The sequence below is a fragment of the Salvelinus sp. IW2-2015 genome, linkage group LG4q.1:29 (assembly GCF_002910315.2).
Source record: "Salvelinus sp. IW2-2015 linkage group LG4q.1:29, ASM291031v2, whole genome shotgun sequence".
Classification (NCBI taxonomy): domain Eukaryota; kingdom Metazoa; phylum Chordata; class Actinopteri; order Salmoniformes; family Salmonidae; genus Salvelinus; species Salvelinus sp. IW2-2015.
This window is the reverse complement of record NC_036842.1, coordinates 23,680,052-23,701,111: the sequence shown is the minus strand read 5'-3', so window position 1 is coordinate 23,701,111 and position 21,060 is coordinate 23,680,052.

Here is a 21,060-nt window from a genome sequence, read left to right as displayed (position 1 = left end):
GACCTTGCAGTGTGGTGCCAGGACAACAACGTCTCCCTCAATTTTACATTTACGTCATTTAGCAGACGCTCTTATCCAGAGCGACTTACAGTAGAGTGCATACATTTTATTACATTTTTACATACTGAGACAAGGATATCCCTACCGGCCAAGAGCAGACGCTCTTATCCAGAGCGACTTACAGTAGAGTGCATACATTTTATTACATTTTTTACATACTGAGACAAGGATATCCCTACCGGCCAAACCCTCCCTACCGGCCAAACCCTCCCTAACCCGGACGACGCTATGCCAATTGTGCGTCGCCCCACGGATCTCCCGGTTGCGGCCGGCTGCGACAGAGCCTGGGCGCGAACCCAGCCCAGGCTGGGCGCGAACCCAGAGACTCTGGTGGCGCAGCTAGCACTGCGATGCAGTGCCCTAGACCACTGCGCCACCCGGGAGACTATACACTGCGCCACCCGGGAGACTCAATGTGATCAAGACAAAGGAGATGATTGTGGACTACAGGAAAAGGAGGATCGAGCACGCCCCCATTCTCATCGACGGGGCTGTAGTGGAGCAGGTTGGAAGCTTCAAGTTCCTTGGTGTCCACATCACCAACAAAATATATGGTCCAAACACACCAAGACAGTCGTACGACAACGCCTTTTCCCCCTCAGGAGACTGAAAAGATTTGGCAATGGTTCTCAGATCCTCAAAGTTCTACAGCTGCACCATCGAGAGCATCCTGACTGGTTGCATCACCGCCTGGTATAGCAACTGCTCAGCCTCCAACCACAAGGCACTACAGAGGGTAATGCGTACGGTCCAGTACATCACTGGGGCCGAGCTTCCTGCCATCCAGGACCTCTATACCTGGCAGTATCAGAGGAAGGCCCTAAAAATTGCCAAAGACTCCAGCCACCCTAGTCATAGTCTGTTCTCTCTGCTACCGCATGGCAAGCGGTACCAGAGCGCCAAGTCTAGGTCCAAAAGGCTTCTTAACAGCTTCTACCCCCAAGCCATAAGACTCCTGACTCCTAATCAAATGGCTACCCAGATTATTTGCATTGTCCCCCCCTCCCACCCCCATTTTTACGCTGCTGCTCTCTGTTTATTATTCATGCATAGTCACCTCTACCTACATGTACAAATGACCTCGACTAACCTGTGCCCCTGAACATTGACTCTGTACCGGTACCCCCTTGCTACTGTTATTTTATTGTTGCGCCTTAATTATTTGTTATTTTCTATTAATTATAATTGTATTTATTTATTTTTTACTTCAGTTTATTTGAGTAAATACTTTAACACACATTTTTATTAACTGCATTGTTGGTTAAGGGCTTGTAAGTAAACATTTCACTGTAAGGTCTACAAATAACATTTGATTTGATTGGATCTTTGTCCTGATAGGGAGGGAATTTGTTTAAGCTGGCCCATGGCACTGGGTGGGTGAAGTTGCCACAGGTTCAAAGTAATTCCATTCTTTTGGTAACCTGGTTGCCTCCCTGGCATGAGCCGGCTGCCCTGTTCAAAGCCGATGGTGATGTCGGCTCAAAACAAAGAGAGGTATGTTCACGCAAGTGGAGAAATGAGTTAGAATTCAAGGGTTTTCACATGCCATTGATGAACATGCATATTAAGCTTTATCTGCTGACCTTCTGCCTCCCTCCCTCCCAGCCATATGATATATGTTTCTGAATGATCCGTCCTTCTCCCTCCCTCCCAGCCATATGTTATATGTTTCTGAATGATCCGTCCTTCTCCCTCCCTCCAGCCATATGATATATGTTTCTGAATGATCCGTCCTTCTCCCTCCCTCCCCCAGCAATTGATATATGTTTCTGAATGATCCGTCCTCTCCCTCCCTCCCAGCCATATGTATATGTTTCTGAATGATCCGTCCTTCTGCCTCCTCCCTCCCAGCCATATGTTATATGTTTCTGAATGATCCGTCCTTCTGCCTCCCTCCCCAGCCATATAATATATGTTTCTGAATGATCCGTCCTTCTGCCTCCCTCCCTCCCAGCCATATGATATATGTTTCTGAATGATCCGTCCTTTCTGCCTCCCTCCAGCCATATGTTATATGTTCTGAATGATCCGTCCTTCTGCCTCCCTCCCTCCCAGCCATATGATGTATGTTTCTGAATGATCCGTCCTTCGCCTCCCTCCCTCCCAGCCATATGATATATGTTTCTGAATGATCCGTCCTTCTGCCTCCCTCCCAGCCATATGTTATATGTTTCTGAATGATCCGTCCTCTCCCTCCCTCCCAGCCATATGTTATATGTTTCTGAATGATCCGTCCTTCTGCCTCCCTCCCAGCCATATGATATATGTTTCTGAATGATCCGTCCTTCTCCCTCCCTCCCAGCCATATATATAGTTTCTGAATGATCCGTCCTCTCCCTCCCTCCCTCCCAGCCATATTTTATATGTTTCTGAATGATCCGTCCTTCTGCCCCCCTCCCTCCCAGCCATATTATATGTTTCTGAATGAATCCGTCCTTTCCCTCCCTCCCAGCCATATGTTATATGTTTCTGAATGATCCGTCCTTCTCCCCCTCCCCCCAGCCATATGATATATGTTTCTGAATATCCGTCCTTCTCCCTCCCTCCCAGCCATATGATATATGTTTCTGAATCCGTCCTTCTCCCTCCCTCCCTCCCAGCCATATGTTATATGTTTCTGAATGATCCGTCCTTCTGCCCCCTCCCTCCCAGCCATATGATATATGTTTCTGAATATCCGTCCTTCCTGCCCCTCCCAGCCATATTTATATGTTTCTGAATTAGTCCGTCCTTCTGCCTCCCTCCCTCCCAGCCATATAGATATGTTTCTGAATGATCCGTCCTCTCCCTCCCTCCCAGCCATATGATATATGTTCTCTAATGATCCGTCCTTCTCCCTCCCTCCCAGCCATATGTTATATGTTTCTGAAGATCCGTCCTTCTCTCCCTCCCAGCCATATGATATATGTTTCTGAATGAATCCGTCCTTCGCCTCCCTCCCACCATATGTTATATGTTTCTGAATGATCCGTCCTTCTCCCTCCCTCCCAGCCATATTTATATGTTTCTGAATGATCCCGTCCTTCTCCTCCCTCCCAGCCATATGATATATGTTTCTAAAAAGACCGTCATGCTGCCTTGCATGACTATCTGTGGTGGCCACAGATACTAGTTTGATTTGAGCAAGGCGTTACGCCATCACTGGTTTAGACCCGTCACGTGGCGGCCATAGCCTGGTGAACCCCATTAATCTAACTACCCCATTGTGTGTGTACACATGCTCTGTTCTCTGGTTGGTGGGACCTGTGATTATATCTGATGGGGCAATACAGAGAGGCCTTTCTGTAAGAACTGAGTGAGAAGAGCCCTGACTGTCAACTGAATAGCTGGATCCAGCACACCGAGGCCTCAGATTGCTGTAATGCACACCTCCAATAGTTAACCTTAAAGACTTCCCTCACTACAGACAGGGATACAAGTGACACCCCTCACACACACACACACACACACCACACACACACACACACACACACACACACACACACACACACACACACACACACACACACACACACACACACACACACACACACACACACACTTGCATGCTGAGTGGGCTGCCCTGTCCGTCTGGGTTCCTCCGTGATAGTGAGGGATTCACTGGGATTGGAGATGCTGCATTTCTCATCAAGTGTACTGGAAAAATATGTTATCTCCCCTGATTTACACTTCAAAAACACACTGAAACCACTTTATAGGTCCAATGCAGCTAATATGAAATAATTTCTGGGTAACAATTAAGTACCTTACTGTGATTGTTTTTAATTAAACTGGTCAAAAAGAAACAAACAATTTCTTAAGCAATAATTTTGCTATGACTGTCTGGGAGTGGTCTGAGTGGGGAGGGGAAACATTTAAATGAGGTTTGGAACTCTTTCTTATTGATCTATTCAGGCAGGCTAAAACTCCGTCCCACCAAAACAGGCTGAAATTTCAGGCAGCCTTTTCAAACAGATCTTACATTAAAAGGTAATTATTCACAATTTCACAGTATTATTCCAACCTTTTATAGTGTGGAAATGTATTGAAAACACAGGAAAATCACATTTCTGACTGCACTGGGCCTTCAAGATTCAAGTAAGCGGTTTGTATTGTTCTTGTCCATTTCAGTTCTACTGATAGTATCTACTGTTGGTTGGGTAGGCATACATGATTGACAGGAGGCTCAATTTGGATCAGGCAGTTCGAGCCTTTCTTAGTCTCGATTCAGTTTTGAAATCAGTGTCTCCTATCTCTTACATCTGTAATGCAATGTAGGCTGCGATTCCATTCCTCCAGTTACAGGCTTCTTCTCCGTTTCCCTTTAGGGGGAGACATTGTGCCACATAGTGATAGTCCTGAGTGGGGGGAGGGACGGGGAGAGAGAAAGAGAACGAGATGAGGATGTGTAAAGAGCTTGTTTTTTTCCTATCATAGTGCAGGTTGGTGTAATGTGAGGATAAAACGGGCACCGCCGAGGGAGAGGTTTCACACATGTATCACATGATATCACACTGTTATTGATGTGTGGTAATGAGGTTTTTCACACTCGCCTCCCCAGGGACGAGGGGAATTTGATGAGGATCTGATGGGGAATTTGGGTCAGAAAGAAGAGAGAGGGAGGGAAAAGGGGAGGAGAAGAGATGGAGAGCAAGCAGAGCGGATGACCTAGACAGGATCAATATGTCAGAGGAAAGAAATCAGAGGGTGAAACGTGAAGGTATTAAAACAGCCAAATGAACAGTCAGTTATGGGAAAATGGGGGTTTGGGGGTCCATGATTTTTGGAAGGTCATGCTTCATGGTCATACATTTCTCTCTCACGCACAGACTTTTTGAACTGGGACACAGATGACTTAAACAGGTAGGTGGGTCACTGCTTCAGGTATTTTAATACCTCATTCTGACGCATGAAGACAAATATCGAAACACAGACCCATTCACCCTCAATCACTCACCTCCTACACAGACATTGTCACTTACAGTATGTCCATATGTTTACATGCAAGTAAACTCCCACACACCTCCTTCTCTATATTAGTCTTACTCACATAATCGCCTATGCACCATATTCTGTTCAGTTTAAACCAAACCATTTTTGTTTTGAAGGTAATTAATAGGTTTTTAATTTCAGTCTAAATGTTGGTCATTTTTCTTGGTTTAATTGTGGTGTTGATTATTTTACTATTGTGTGCTTCAATCTTTCTCGTTTAATCACAGCAATTGTTTGTGTGTAATTGGTTTTTATCTGTTCTATGTCCTACTGCAGTTCCCCTTCTCAGGAGTTTGAATGGAAAAAGTCTATTTCCTAACAAAATGAGTTTTGATTAAACAATGTGCCAATGTTCCGGCATACACGTCTGAACAGATACAGTTTGGCATAGAGGAACTATGTCACTGCCTACGTCACTGCCTTGTTTCCCACATCCCCCAGACACAAAATAGTAACTAGCAAGATGGCGATAATGGAGGTTATTTTTAAACTGTGCATTTTGCAAGTGCCTAGTTGCATCAACTATCTTCACTTAAACCACCTCAGGTTTCACTTGCAAACTTTTGAATCGTGATGTTCTGGCATGTCTGCCTCATGATTTGTAGGGGGAGTTGTCTGTCCGAAGTGGACCCCTCCGGAAATGCTTTTCTTCCCCTTTTCGAAGTGACCAAGAAAGTCTGTCATTAATCCCAGACCCCAGTCACTGCTTTTGCCAAGAGTCTGAGTTTTCTGAAACTAGCTATCGCTAAAAGGGGAAAAAATAATCTAGGTAACTAACTTGATTCTTCTTACATGTACTACTAAGGTTAAAAACATAGGCGAGAGAGAGTTTCCTTCAACCTTTTTGCACCAGTCACGGCACTATTGCTTTTAAATCCAAATCACATTGAGATTGACTTTATAATTTAAACCTAACCTACAGTATGACCTGACTCATCATCGTATGTATTACTGGCCCCCCAGTTGCAAGAAGTGACATCCCCAAAAAACACACAAAAAAAACATACAACACAAATGTCTCCTAGCCTCCTACGCTTTCTGTCCATAACACTAAACTAAACATGTAACTCAGTAATATAAAAATTAAACAGAAATATTTTTTATACAACTAAAACAAAATAAAAATGAGCAAATCAGGTCTAAAAACAAACTGAAACTGTCACACCCTGGTCTGTTTCACCCGTCTTTGTGCTTGTCTCCACCCCCTCCAGGTGTCGCCCACCTTCCCTATTATCCCCTGTGTATTTATACCTGTGTTCTCTGTTTTTCTGTTGCCAGTTTTTTTTTCTTCCGTGAAACCTACCAGCGTTTGTTCCCCTGCTCCTGTCTGTTCTTGCTCCTGTTTTCTAGTCCTTCCCAGTTTGGACCTTTCTGCATGCCCTGACCCTGAGCCTGCCTGCTGTTCTATACCTTGCCCCACCTCACTGGATGATTGACCTCTTCCTGCCCTGACCCTGAGACTGCCTGCTGTTCTATACCTTGCCTCACCTCACTGGATGATTGACCTCTTCCTGCCCTGACCCTGAGACTGCCTGCCGCTCTGGACCTTTTGCACCCTCTCTGGATAACTGACCTCYGCCTGCCTTTGACCTGTCGTTTGCCTGCCCCTGTACTAGAAATAAACTTTTGTTTCTTCAGCACTGTCTGCATCTGGGTCATACCTGAAACCTGATAGAAACTAAACTGAATTTCAAAGAAAAAGAAAGAAACAAAATAGTAGAAAGAAAACATACGCCTCCCGAGTGGTGCAGCGGTCTAAGGCACTGCATCGCAGCATCACTACAGCCTGGGGTTTGATCCCAGCCGTGACCGAGAGTCCCATAGGGCGGCGCACAATTGGCCCAGTGTCGTCCAGGTTAGGGGAGGGTTTGGCCGGTGGGGCTTTACTTGGCTTTACACGCTCTAGCGACTCCTAGTGGCGTGCCGGGTGCCTGCAGGCTGACCACGGTCATCAGTCGAACAGTGTTTACTCCAACACATTGGTGTAGCTGGCTTCCGGGTTAAGCGGGCGGGTGTTAAGACGCACCGCATTGCAGGTCATGTTTCGGAGGACGCATGACTTGCCCTTCGCCTCTCCCGAACCCGTTGGGGAGTTGTAGCGATGAGACAAGATCGCGATTGGAGAAAAAAATGGGGTAAAAAAATAGATATACATTCTAATAAATAATATAAAACCCCCAAACTATAAAAACCTTGGCGTATGCGCTTGCCTGCGCGTGTTTGTTGGCACACTTACTCAAGGGAGGATTAGATGTGACATTTCAAAAGATGCAGACTGACTTCAAGGAGCTTTGAGTGAAATTGAGCCTAGGCCCATAGTTAAGGTCGGCTGGGAAAGTCACTTAATCTCATCTGTAAGATCTAAACATTGTCCTCTGACAGTTCATCTGACAATCTGCCTGCAGACGTCTGTGCAGTAAGACTCTCTCTCCAAGTGTCTCGTTGTGTCCCAAATAGCACCCTATTCCAAAGTAGTGCACTATGCAGGGAATAGGATGCCATTTGGGACACAACCTTATTGTCTGTATTAGTGATAACATGACACCAATATCCCATCACTTGACAGATACCAGAAGGAATCAGTATTGTGACAAAAGCTGATTGCAATGTTTTCTTCTGAGAGGATGGGTGTATTGATTTGCCTGTTTGCCTCAAGACAGAGTCCATTCATCTATAATAGTGCATGGTTCTGTAGACGGGTGTAGCTTGTTCTGCTGCTGTTGAGATTTCCATTTGTCTGCAGAGTTCAATACTTCACTTCCATTAGATGAAAATGTTGTGGATTAGACAGCGCTTGACTTGTGGCAGGAGCTCACCGGAACTGAGTACCGGCACCTCAAATGTTCTACTGCTTGAGCTCCTGTTCATCTTAGAATATTATTTCAAAAGTATTGTGGAGCTCCTAAATATAAACAGTACTGGCACCCAAAATGATTTCCATATCCTATTTCAGTCCAAGTCAAGCACTGAGATTAGATTAGTTGGCAGTGGCCATATCTGTATGTATGTATATAGACTGTATATACTGTATATATATATATTACAACGTCAGCTTTAAAATCATAACTGATTATTTTCTCTTTCATGAGATACAGATAGTTGTTTGCATAATTTCTTGTTTTATAGCATATTTTTATAGCTTATTTTATTTATTATTATTATTTTCTAGCATTATGGCCCAGGCCAAAGCACTATAAGATTTGTTACAACTTATCACCAGACTTTTGCTGTTGTCCATTATGAGGCCCAGCAGCCTGCTCTGTCTGCTCCATGGATTTGTTGTGCTGCAGGTAATTCAAATTGACTTACATTTTTGACTGGATTCAGATCTGTTCGTTTTTTTACCTGAGGCTTAAATAAGCAGGATACACAGTTCAATGATGGGATGTTTTTTAAACCTGAGGCTTAAATAAGCAGGATACACAGTTCAAGTGTTCAGGTGTGATTAGGTCATTACTGGACCAGTCATTAAAACATTAAGAACACCTGCTCTTTCCATAACATAGACTGACCAGGTGAATCCAGGTGAAAGCTATAATCCGTTATTGATGTCACTTGTTAAATCCACTTCAATCAGTGTAGATGAAGAGGAGGACACAGGTTAAAGAAGGATTTTTAAGCCTTGATACAATTGAGACCCGGATTTTGTATGTGTGCCATTCAGAGGGTGAATGGGTAAGACAACAGATTTAAGTGCCTTTGCATGGGGTATGGTAGTAGCTCCCAGGCACACTGGTTTGTGTCAAGAACTGCAACGCTGCTGGGGTTTTCAGGCTCAGCAGCTTCCCGTGTATATCAAGAATGGTCCACCACCCAAAGGACATCCAGCAAACTTGACACAACAAGCATTGCAGTCAACATGTGCCAGCATCTCTGCAGAATGCTTTCGAGACCTTGTAGAGTCCATGCTCCGACGAATTGTGTGTTCAATATTAGGAAGGAGTTCCTAATGTTTGGTATACTCTGGGTATATCCCTCCTCTTTCTAGATGATGTGACAGGGCACTGAGTCATCATCATAAAGTAGACCCAGAGATTCTACAGTTTGACCCTGACCTGAAGCAACTGTGCAGTAAAGCAGCCAGTGTCAGGAACCTTGACTCCCAGGTCAAGCAATCATTTCACCCTCATAAACAGCCTGTCTTATTCAACTTCTGTGTTTTATGTCTGTCTGTACGTCAAATCCAAGTAGTAATGGTATTGCTATTGATTTATTGATCACCCATTGATGAATTGTAAAATATTTTGCAGGTCAAAGTAATATACAACGGATGACAGGTCAGTTAAGAAACTGTTTCTCTACACGGTCTGTATTTATATATTGTTTTTGCTTGAAAGGAATTCTTTCAGTAGGTTGTATACGGCCAGATGAGTGGTGAAACTATGTATTCTCGCATTTCATTTCCTCTTTATTCAGTCATCTGATTTCACCCTAGGCAATGACCAACAGTATTCAGAGAGCTAATGATGCAATGCTCTCCCTTATGGGAGTAGATTAGAAGTAAACATTTCAAAAGCAACTCTCGTTGAGTAGAGAGCGAGAAAGATAGAGGGAGAGGGGAGAGTTAGAGGGGAGAAGGAGGGAGACAGATTTAGAGCCATGGAGAGTAGAGAATGACAGAGTTGACCTCACAAAAACAAAGTGACTCAGCATTGAGCTCGAAATGGCTGCCTTGATCGCATCCAGTTTGTTGTTTATGTCCATGCAGACACAATTTATAGAGGGTTATGCTGTAGATTTTGAAACAGTACTACTCTCTATCTTCTCCTTCATGTAGTATCCCACATTATCGTTTATATAATACCACTGCATCCCCTCATGTTAGTGTTCAGTATTTTCTTTGTTAGATATGGACGACAAGTATTTCAACTGACATATCTTGAGCAAATTTTTTCGTTAACAGTATAAACTTGATGACACTGGGATTTATTTCATGGGTCTTTGAAGGTTTCAGTACCATTTTAACCCCATCTCTGTGTGACCTCTAGTGACACTTTGATAGGTTAAATAATTTTGTACAGTTGGCTATGGCTGGTTGTATACACAGCACAGCAGTAAGCCTTATCAAACAAGTATTTTCTAAGAGAGACCTATTTCTTTTGGCATCCTTTCCAAAGTGGTTTCTTCAAATCAATGTTGCAATGAGTAATGCCTGGTCCCCTGTGGAGATGTGATGAAGACAAGTTGTCTGATGTCTCCATAGAGACCAGTAGAACACTTTGCACAGAGGTTCTGCTAACACCCATGGAGCAGTTCTGACTCCACAGAGAGTCTATAAACTTTTGGTCTTGTCGAATAACTTTCATCACCCATTTAATAGTGATGAAAGTGAAGGTGATAGGAAGGAGGAGGGAGGAAGGGAGAGAAAGAGAGTGTGAGTTTGGAAAATTAAAACTAGATGAGATGAGAGTCATAGTTACTGATTGATCCGGAATTAGAGCTGGTGGAAGAGTGTGTGGTGCTGGGAGGCTAAACTAAGCTCCTGGTTGGTTATTTATACCCACTGGTGTTGCTGAGGTGGGTGGGAGCTCGTTCTTGTCGAAGTGCGTCACTGGGATTCAGGAGCTTCTAAATACGGAATCTCTTTCTATTACACAAAAGGCACCTTATTCCCTATATAGTGCATTACTTTTGACCAGAGCCATATGGTAAATAGGGTGCCATGTAGGACGTACTCACTGATATACACAAGCACAGACAAACATAGCATTGAACTCTGTCAGGAACACAGCATAGGCCCAGACACACACACACTGAGCCATGTGCATTAAGGCCTACACTCATCGTTTTTACTTTCTTATTTGACTTTTGCTTGCACAGCTCATGGAGTTTATTGTAAATAGCTAAAGCACTTTTCCCAGAACAATATTAAAAGGTTGATATGATTGAAGAATGAGTTCGATGTATTAATATGCATGTCTATGACATGTCATGGCCTGTATAATGCAAATAAACTACACTAATGAATATGCCAAGTATGTAGTTCGACATGCAATATGATAACCTTTGTACAGCAGACCTGGATTCAAATAATATTTTAAATAATTTTAAATACTTTATCTGTGCTTGATTAGGCTTACCTGGATAATGTATCAATAGAATAGTGCCAAAACCAGCAAACCCTGCCCATTTGGCTCTCCAGGCATGCTAGAGCAAACCCTGCCCATTTGGCTCTCCAGGCATGCTAGAGCAAACCCTGCCCATTTGGCTCTCCAGGCATGCTAGAGCAAACCCTATTAATATTTGAACCCAGTTCTGTTGTACAGTATGTGTCACTGTCAGACATGGCTTCCTGTAGGGAGTTGTCTCTCTCTATGCCTGTAGACAGGTACTGTATACTGTATGTCTGTGTCCCAATTGTCACCCATATTCCTATTCCCTTTGGGCCCTGGTCTAAAGCAGTGCACTATATAGGTAATAGGGTACCATCTGTGTGCAGCCAGGCCAAGCCTCAGGGTCTATGGGACTGGACAACCAGTCACCCCCAGTATCTCCCATATCTCATGCCCCTGACAGCCCAACGACCACTCATTAATCTATCTCTCTCGCTCTCTCTCTCTCTTTCATCCCTCATTTAATATGCTTCTCCATTCATCTCCACTCTGGATGGCCTGTCACCAGCCATCCCATTCCCTCCATTATTCATTTCTCTATGCTGTATATCCCGCTCTTCAGCTGACTGGACCATGTCCCTCTTTCTTTCTTACGCTTTACTTTCTCTCCTTCTCCTCTCTCTCCCACTCTACCTCTCCCATTCTACCTCTCCCTCGTGCCACTCTTTCTGTCTGCTGCTAGCTTAGAACCCATTTGAATCACAAGGGAAGAGGGAGAGAGAGACATTCGGTCAGAGGGAGTCAATGTACAGAGCGAGACACTGTAGACAGAACTGGCCTTTACCGGTGAGCGGAGCGTTGAGGCCAGGTTTAATCGGATCACCGTGCCCTTTGTCATTTCCCTGTCCTTCTTGTCCGCCCCTCTGCCTGGAGAACATATCTGGGTCAGCACAGACATGACTTCCTTTGCGCTCCTTTTGTTCTGGATCTGTCTCATAGTATGCTCCCAACAACATTATCCCCAAAAGAACATGCTGTTCTTTATGGACCCTGTACTGAGTCCCCAGTTCTATGTGCCCAGGGCAAAAAGTGTGCGTGTGTGTGTGTGTGTGTGTGTGTGTCTCAACACATGGAAAATCTGAGTTTTTCAGAGTCAATGGGTAGCCGATATCTGATGATGTCATCAAGCTCCATTTCAGCCTTAGCTGCCAGCTACTCACACACAAGGAAATGTGTTTACTTCTGTTCCAGTCAGAGTGAATGTTTGTCTGGGTAAACAGAGACAAACAGACCATAATAAATCTGTCAACATGGAAGGACAGCCAGCCAGCCACAGTCACACAGCCCCAGCAAGACTCCACACTGTGGCAGGGCCCATTCACACTGGGCAGGACCATCCAATAGCAAACTAATCACTGTCGTCCTTTACCAATTAACAGACAGGACACAGCACTGGCAGTGAAGATGCTTAGAGAGGGTTTGTCCTTGTGAAGGAGAGAAAGACTGGAACTAGAGATATTATCGTTCACCTAATCTTCACCCAAACTGTTCATAGACAGCTAAATTCACTTATCACCATCACCATCATCATCTACCCCTCCTCTCTATCTCTTTACTATGCCTCTCCATCCACAGTCCTCTCTCTCCTTCCCTCCCCTGACTGTTCCTTTTCCCTCTGGTTCACCTCTTGGAGAATCAGGCCATTTCTTCCCAGCCAACCGGTGAGCAGTAGAATCTAATAAGAGAGGGAGCGGGAATCCTCACTGGAGAGCCAATGTTGGGAGAGATTTAGTGGGAATTGGGGGAGGAGGAAGGAAGGAAGGGCGCTGCAGTGGCAAGGTGAGACAAGGTGGGGATAGGCATGGACGTCACGTATTGTGAAGGCCTCCCTCTCACACACACGCTGAACCTAAATCCTCGGCGGGAATATCATTAATCCCAAGTGATGGCAGTAATGAGATTGGTGGACTGCCTTAGAGTTATGCTGCTAACAATGCTGTAAATGTAGCTTATTCAGATGAGGATGTTTTTATCTATGTTCACAGACCTTATAACTTATTCTACATCACAGAATATAGTGACTGAGGGCCATAAAGGAAATGCATGCATTAGAGCCATACGAATATTTTTTGTGTACTTAACTCATACAGGAAAAAATTACATTGTCACGTTCCTGACCTTGTTTTCCTTTTGTATAGTTGTGTTTAGTGGGTCAGGACGTGAGCTGGGTGGGCAGTCTGTGTTTGTTCTATGTTAAGTGTCAGGTTTAATTGACCTTGTATGGCTCTCAATCAGAGGCAGGTGTTTTACGTTTTCCTCTRATTGAGAACCATATATAGGGAGGTTGTTTCACATTGTTTGTTGTGGGTGGTTGTATCGCGTGTCTGTATTCGTTACCACACGGGACTGTTTCGTTTGTCGTTCATGTATGTAGTCTGTTCCTGTTCGTGCGTTCTTCGTCTATTGTAAGTTCTCAAGTCAGGTCTGTCTACATCGTTTWKTTGTTTTGTAGTCTGTTAAAGTGTTTGTGTTTCGTCTTACTTTATTAAAACTCATGTCATCATACCTCGCTGCACATTGGTCTTCTGATCCCTCTCTCCTCTCCTCGTCCGAGGAGGAGGAAGAGCTAGAGAATCGTTACATACATTTAAAATATATTTTAGGATACATTTTTGGGGGAAATACATGAAATATTAGAAATTGGCCAAATAATGTATTTTTTATTCATTTCAAAATGTATTTAAATACATGTGAAAATATACTCTAAAATAAACAAAATTATGTATTTCAGAATGTATTTTTAAAAACATTTTCCACTGCATTTAACATATATTGTGATATACATTTTATATAGTATATATACATGTTAAATACATTGCATAATATATGTTCGAATGTATTTATAAACTTATGTAAAACATTTTTTTTTCAGTATTACTTTAGTGCCTTGTTGCAAACAGGATGCATGTTTTGAAATATTTGTATTCTGCGGAGGCTTCCTTTTTTTCACTCTGTCAATTTGGTTAGTCACAAAATGTAGAATAAGTCAAGGGGTGTGAATATTTTCTGCATTTAAATGTATTTGTAAGAAATATTTTTTTTAAATTAAAATGTATGGCAAATATAAATATTGGCCAAATCATATTGTAAAGAAATGGTGAATGTCTTAACAATTACACTTTAGTAGGCTCTTTGGTATCACATGCTCTTATGTCAGTCTCATTAAGACTGCAGAACACGTTAACCTTTAATCACAGAACAGAACATAACACATTAACTGGTGTCACAATCAAGCCAAAAAGTAAGAAAGCCACGCCCCCAACAAGACACGCCTCCAAGTCTTCTAATAGGCTGCCGTGGCTACAATATATTTTGTCTAAATGTATTTTTATTGTGTTTGACACATACCAAAAGCACTAACATGCATTTAAATTACTACAAAAATTACTGCAAACATGATACATTATTGGTCATGTACAGTAGGGACTTGTGATATGGCACTCACAAACAAACTTGACAAGAGCATTGCAACCAACATCCAACGCGCAGAACCTAACAGGCTGACCACACCTCTCACGTCGCGTGTGCGAGCGTTGCAAAATATATTTCGAAATCTATGTTATTAAATTATTGCACCCACACTGCTCGCGTGCGCCAACGAGCGTGGGCTAAAATAGAAATCAGTTCTATTTCTGATCGCGCTGCAAGTCCTGCCTCTCCCGTCTCCTCATTGGTTTATAGAAGCAGGTATCCACGTGCCATCTTCTCATTGGTTATACCCACGTGGGTGACTGAAAGACGAACGAGGTCGGTGGCAGTAATGCACCTAATTTTTGAAAGTTGCCAATCGCAATATAAAGACAAGAGAACAAAAAGCTTGGAAGGAAGAGAGATGACTCGAAACGATTCGGTTGACCGTTTTATGTGTGGATTAATTGGCGGAGTAGAGGACCTTGTGTATTTCAGGTAAAATAACAACTCGATGTTTATATCCCAGGACAAATTAGCTAGCAACAGCAAGCTATCTACATAGCACAAATTAGCTAGCAAGTGCAAGCTAACTAGCTAAATTGCCATAAATGCTTTATGCTTTTTGACCTGTCCCCAAATTAATATAAATGGTTCAGAGTTTGTTTTGATATTTTAACCTGCGTGTCGTGATCGCGTTTGGTGTGGGGGGACAAAATAAATGTATGCACGATGACCCACGCACGCGGCCGGTTTGGGTTCCGTGTAATGTGTACCGGGGGTGCATGTCAAAATGCTGAATTTTGGCACTTTAGCAAGTTTTTATTCATATTGAAAATTAGATTGATTAAATTCTTCATGTGGTCTATATTAAAGTGCACTTCAAATCATATAGCAGGCTTTTCTACTTAGTATATCAAAGGGACACAAAATACACTCATTACGTGACTTCTAGGAATATTTTATCTCACTAAACTCACTATTTAAGGTCAACACTGTTACATGAATTTAACTCTTGTTTTAATATGGTGAAACTATTCCTTTTAACATATTTCTTTCAAAATAAACATGAGTCTAATAGTCAAATCATAGTGTAAAAGCAGGGAGTCTGGTTCTACTTTTTTGGTATTTTTCTGGTGTTTTGTGGTGGAAAACTGAGTGGGTCGAGCATAACACATCAACCCTGTTACCCATAGATAGACAGGCTAGAAATGTTTTAACAATTCAACAATTTTTGTGAATCTTGCATTCAATTGCGCATCCCCACTGCACACAACAAGCTTCCATTCCCCCTGTCTCAAGGGATCATGGATGATTTAACTAGTAGTTACCAGTTGGAGTGCCATTCAAGTGGATTTTTCCCAGATGTGGTAAATTCTCACTTCCCACTTAGTTACGAACGCACCATAATACGGCTAACTATCCACTGTAGCCATATAATACCACTCATAGATTTTTTCATTATTTAATTAGGCTGAAGAGAAAAATAGTTTTTTATGGAGTTGAACATGTGCTCTTTATCTCAATGTTAAAATTAGGTGAAATCAAAGTTGCTGTTTTTTTACTCACCATCACAATTTAAAATCACTGCCAAAGTTTTGGTTTTGTGGCCCAAAAAAGTATCTCCATTGACCAATATGTAAATAATAATTTAAGTAGCTGAATTAGGAAGCACTTTGGCCACCCTGTAGACTAGATTTCATAGCCATGCATTTCTGGAATATTGTCAGGCATTACATGCAATTTTAGTAAAGATGCAAATGTATTTACATGTATCTGAAATACATTTTACATGACATTAAATATATTTAATATATAAAAGAGTTAAAACTTTTGCTATGTAGACAGGTGTGTATGTCTTGGTGATGTGAACCAAAGTTCCTCTATACAAGTTTTGTGTTAATGATGTCACCTCTATTCTCATGTATGCTCATGTATGCACAGTGTCATAATTGTCTAGAAAACACATACACACAGACATAAACACAGTTTTAGAACGCTATCTGTTCTGTTGAGAGATCGTATTTGATATGAGACACAATCTAATTGTGTGTGTGTGATGTTATAGACAGTAGATGGGAGAAAGGCTTATTTGGTACAATGTGTGTCAATGGGAGGTGGTCATGAGTAACTGTGGTAGCTAAAGATTCAATCAGCCCCTCTACCTGGCCTAGCCATACATCCAGTGTACGTCCCAAATGGCAACCTATTACCTATATAATGCTCTGCTTTTGACCAGGGCCCTATAGTCTTTGACATACCCTCAAAACATAAGGAATAGGGTGCCATTTGGAACGTAGCCCCAGTGAGTAACAGCTGATATTGTCCTGCAGGGCCTCTCCATTACTGGACCTGACACATCAACGCAATTGAACCCCTCCAAGCCCAGCCACTAATCCACACACACACACACACACACACACACACACACACACACACACACACACACACACACACACACACACACACACACACACACACACGTATTGATAGGTGTTGTGCTGTTAATAATCTCAGGGTCTGTGTGTGAACGTGTGTGTTTCTGCCTGCCGACGTGGTGCGTTGTGCCAGTGTCTATATCACTTGATTTTGAGGCGCGGAGAAGACAGAGTGGGAATACGAGTGTTGGGGCGAGGAGAAGTCTGAATGAATATGAATGTTTGACCTTACCTCAAGGAGCTTAGTCTCTACCCTGAGTTTTATCCTGTTTAAAGCAAATCCCTATTTAAAGGGATCTTAATTCTACAGTACTGTATGTGATAAAAATGGCACCCTCCAAAATGGCACCCTATTGTACCCTATTGTACCCTACTTCTGACCAGAGCCCTATGGGCTGTGCTCAAAAGTAGGCCATTATATAGGGATACAGACAAAGACAGAGTTCCAGCTCGCGTGGTAAGTAGAACTCAGGTTCAGGAGGGGAATCCTGGGCTTTGTCAGTGCTCAGCAGGGCTGTGGGCTCTGTCAATGCTCAGATGGGCTGTGGGCTTTGCTCTCTCATCATGAGAAGCAATTTAGACCTTTAACCACCCTCATCATCTCCAGGACCTCCAGCCCATCCACCACTGTCACACTGGAGAATATCACAGGGAGGCGGAAGGACAGGGGTTGTCATGACTGTCCAAGAGAATCCAAATGGGTCAGATCAGGTTTGCAATGAATAACTTCAATCAGATCCCCTCTCACCCTAGAGAGGGAAGTAAAGAACTAGTGGGGGTCAACAAATCCCACCCTGTTGTAAATCAAGGGAGAAGATTCAAGTGTGCGCTCTCATGATTCACCAAAGGAATGTGCTTGTTTCAACAGACTTTTTCCTGCTGAAACTCTAACATGTTACTGCGAATACTGGAACAATACTTCTAACATAGAACTTGGGGAATGATCAGATGCAATCTATAGAGCACTAATGTCATTTTGTTTGTTATTTTGTGATGACGTTAAAAATGTTATAAAGGAAATACTGTAACTTGGAACATATACCCACTACATGTATGAAGTTTACATACTCTGTGTTGTGCATATAAAATGAAAAATTATGAAAGGGTTTATGTTAAGAGAGGGATGTGATTTGAGAAGCTATAAGAGATAATTGTGTTACCTAACCTTGCACAGTGAGTAGTTACCGCCTGGAGTGAGGTCAGGGAGGGTGTCAGCCTGCCGGAACCGCCCCTTTTGAGCAAAATGTATAAATGATGGGTTAAGAAAAAAACACATCAGACCAGAAAGACGTGAAGCTGCAGCTGCAGGTTTACAGTGGTTTGAACTGTGAACTTTTAATCTCAACACGAGGTGGAGACGATAAACTAATCTCCAGGACGATCACTGGTATGGCTGATTAGCTGTCCTAAGTAAAGTATCTTTGAAAGTGAATTTAAGTAGCACTATCCTGTTACTCTGCTCAAACTATCGATACGGCTGGCTAGCCTATCTTCAAAGAAGAGTGAATGGAAGGAAAATCAACTCTGTAGTTCTGTTCAGGACTACACATCAAGTCACCGGATACCGGACAACCACAAAGAAGGACAACAGTAGAAGACTTGTTGGAACCATTTCGGACAATCAGAGCCTTACAAGCGTGCCGCGAAACGGCCCAACCCCCTTTCCAAGGCTGCCCTGTTCACCGAGAGATCCCCAGCAAACCCAGGCATTTCACGTAAATACATTCATGATTTCTTACTCAAAGCAGGCGGCGGTTCGTGTGCAAAGTATATGGTTACTGTAGGTGAGAGTAGTTTCTGAATGTACCAATGCTAAGTGTCTCTGTCCCTCTCTTTCTCCCTCTCCATCTCTTTTGTAATAAGCAGCCATGTTGTTGTCATTCTGCTAGGGACCTGTTTTCAGCGTATTAAGTCTACAGTCAATAACCGGTGCAAAGAGTGTATGTTTATCCTGTCTTCCCATTTAATTAGCTAGTAAATAAATAATTAAACCAATTTGTGTAGTACTTAATCATAAGTAAGGCTGATGCAAGGAGGTTATGACTGTTCCGAATGATGATATGATACGAGGTTATGATTAATAGGTTGACTGTTTATAGATGTGATAAGTAAAGACCTTTCTGAGTGTAATTCGGGAGATGGTAACTCTTTAAAGAACCGCTCTTGTGGTGCCCCAGATCCTAATGAGTTAATTGTTACATGATTAATTTAATCGGGTTAATTAGATAAATAACAGTCTTCAGATGAATGTTAAAGTCAAGTCACGACAGGGGCGAGAGGGAGATTCCTGTTAACCCACCCAGATTTACAATTATCTGCCCACCACCGTGGCATTCTGCGTAAGAGCATGAGGGATTAAAGGAGAGGGGGAGAGGATTGCTGGGTGGAGGGTGTAGAGGGGGCGTAGGGAGATGACTCACCCAGAAGAAGGACATGGGGCTGGTGTAGGATTGGCCTGGTCAGTGACAGTGCTTAGCCTTTTAATGAGGTGGCTGTCCATGAGTCATAAATAAATGTACCTGTCTGTCCCAATGTGGGAATCACATTCTGGCACCACATCACGACACGGCTGAATGGGGCATGTGAACAGCGGGCACACCACACACTCCTTTATCTATAAAATACCTTTCACCCCTTTAAGCATTTCTCTATTCCCTATCTTTCTTTCTACCTGTTCATCTCTCCCTCTTTCTCCACCTGTCTCGATTTCAGTCGGTCCCATAGAGATAGTTAGAGGTTGGCAATTTACTACCACCTGCAGTTATGGAATGTTTGCTCACAAGTATAATTCATAGGCTGATCCCTCCTGATAACCTGGATGGAATTAAGCCATAGGAAGTCCCACCCAATTGACTACTTCAAAATAGTTACAGTCCTAAATGGCACTGCCCATGCTAAACGGGCTTTTGGGCAGCAGTCTTTTATCTATCTCCATGATTGGTCACTCTCTCCCTCTTTCACTTCCAGTTATCCTCTCTTTTGATCTCTTTCTTTTATTCTGTTCTTTTTCCATGTCTTGGGTTCAACTATCTTGTCCTAATTGTGGCTCAGTAGTCCAGCAGGATTGTACTCTGCTAACCTCTCTAAGAGTCAAAGCCTGATCCGCAGTTCCACATGGTCAGGTCAGCTGAGGCTATGGCAGGCCTATCTATCGTTGATGAGTAGGTCACCCCAGCATTAGTATTCATCATAAAAAAACATCACAGTTAAATGATTTCCACCTGAGAGAAGGCATCTCCATCCCAATCCAAATCCAATGACAAAATCGAAATAAACTACTGACTGACACATTCAATTAAATCAAAAGCTTGTTTGGATGACATTAACATAATTGCCAATTATTTGCTTATGCAAATCAAACGGTTCATTGGGGTTATTGGCAGCTTGTCTGACTCAGTTGGTAGAGTAAATACTAGAAGGTTGACATCTGGTCCAGCCCAGAGAAAGACAGAGCACTGAGAGACATTGTGATACTGGCAGATTATGCTGCATAAAACCACATCAGCGCTTCTGGATGTGCTCATAGCAGTTGATTATCTACACTATGCCTGGGCACTGTAATTACATTCACAGCAGCCTTATTACAGTGAGATTGATGCCATGGCTAGGCCATGCTATCAGGGGAAGTGGATGAAAGGCTATTGGCTGACCTGGTTTAGCTGTTTGTTTTCTCTAGCAGCTTTGGCACGATGGAGAGGAGAGCAGGCATAGCCAGGGAGATGAGACCAGCCAACCAGCCCTGTCTCCTCTACATTCACCAATGCCTTCTCATATTACAGAATACAGATGGAAAGTGTGTGTGTGTGCACGTGCGTGCTTCCGTGTGTGTTTCTGCATGTCATTCCCTTGTACTTTTGACTGTTGATTGAGGAAGTAGAGCAAACATACTTGAACAGATGACAGGCCAACTGGAAGCATAGAATTATGGCTCCATACACACACACACACACATACAGTGCATTCGGAAAGTATTCAGACCCCTTCTATTTTTCTACATTTTGTTACGTTACAGCCTTATTCTAAAATTGATTAAATAAAAAAAGCCACATCAATCTACACACAATACCCCA